Below are 1,418 nucleotides of genomic sequence, written 5' to 3' on the forward strand. Positions count from 1 at the left end.
CCAGTCAAGGGCATGTACTCAGTTGCAGCTCAATCCCCAGCCCCAGTTAGGATGCATGTAGGAGACATCCAACCGATGTGTCTCTCTCACATGGATGGTTTTTTTTCTCTCTCTCCCCCCACACCTCCCTCTTCTCTATTCTCTCTGGAAAAAAAAAAGTGTCAATGGAAAAAAATATCCTTAGGTGACGATTAAAAAGAAAAAAGCAAGTTTAGTCCTATCCAGGTGACTCAATTGGTTGGGGTAGAGTCCTATACACCACTCAGGGCTCATATCTAGGTTGCCATTTCGATCCCGGGTTGGAATGCATACAGAAGGCAACTGATTGATGTTTCTCTCTCACATTGATGTTTTTTTCTTTTCTCTTTCCCTCCCTCCCTTCCTCTCTCTCAACATATCCTCAAATGAGTATTAAATTTAAAAAGAAAAACAAGTTTAAAAACATCAAACAGTATGATTCTAGTTATGTATGTAGTTATGTAAATACATATTGCCCAGAAACAGATAATGGTACTATATATACTATACTACTAACAATCTTGATGACAACCATAAAATTACCCTCTTCAGTATCCTTTTATTTTTCTTTCAAAGAACATATATTATTTCTAAAACAGACATGAAAAAATACAATTTGCAAAGAAGAGTACTATAACATAAATACATAGAATAGATTGAAACCAGGAGACAATACAAGCAAAGATTTTTAAATTGGGGTCCATAAAGCTCAGAAAATCTCTAAATTTGTATAGAAAAAATACATCACTATTTTCACTAACCTCTAATTACAATTTAGTATTTCTCTCAGACCTGGACAACCTACTATAATAATAACAGTGACTGATTTTTGTCACTAACACAAATTAATCTTCATATCACATTATAGTTGTTACAGAGATCTCAAAATATCATCTATCTACTAGAGGCCCAGTGTATGAATTTCATGCACGGGGAGTAGGGGAGGGGGCCCTCAGCCCAGCCTGCACCCTCTCCAATCCAGGACCCCTTGGGGGATGTCCGACTGCCTGTTTAGGCCCTGCCGGCCTAGTCACCCCTCACTGCCCCTCTGCCAGCCTAATCACCCCCAACTGCCCCCCCCCCGCCGGCCTGGTTGCCCCCAACTGCACCACCCCCGCCAGGCTGGTCCCCCCCAACTGCCGCCCCCCCCGCTGGCCTGGGTGCCTCTTAATGCCCCCCGTCAGAGAGGGGAGTCACCACAAATGCGCACTTTGAGTAGGCCAGAGTACCTAAAGAAAAAGCCCTGTGGGAGGAGCTTTTTTGCGATATAAATGACTTAGCAGAGAGGGAGGGGAGGAAAAATATTAAGCTCCGAAGTATTTGAGTGGGATGCATATTGGGGCAGCCTGCGCCCCAGTCTGGACATTTTTGATCACCTAGAATAGAAAATCCTGGATTTC

This window comes from Myotis lucifugus, unplaced genomic scaffold (genome assembly GCF_000147115.1).
Source record: "Myotis lucifugus unplaced genomic scaffold, Myoluc2.0 scaffold_12, whole genome shotgun sequence".
In the NCBI taxonomy this organism is placed as follows: domain Eukaryota; kingdom Metazoa; phylum Chordata; class Mammalia; order Chiroptera; family Vespertilionidae; genus Myotis; species Myotis lucifugus.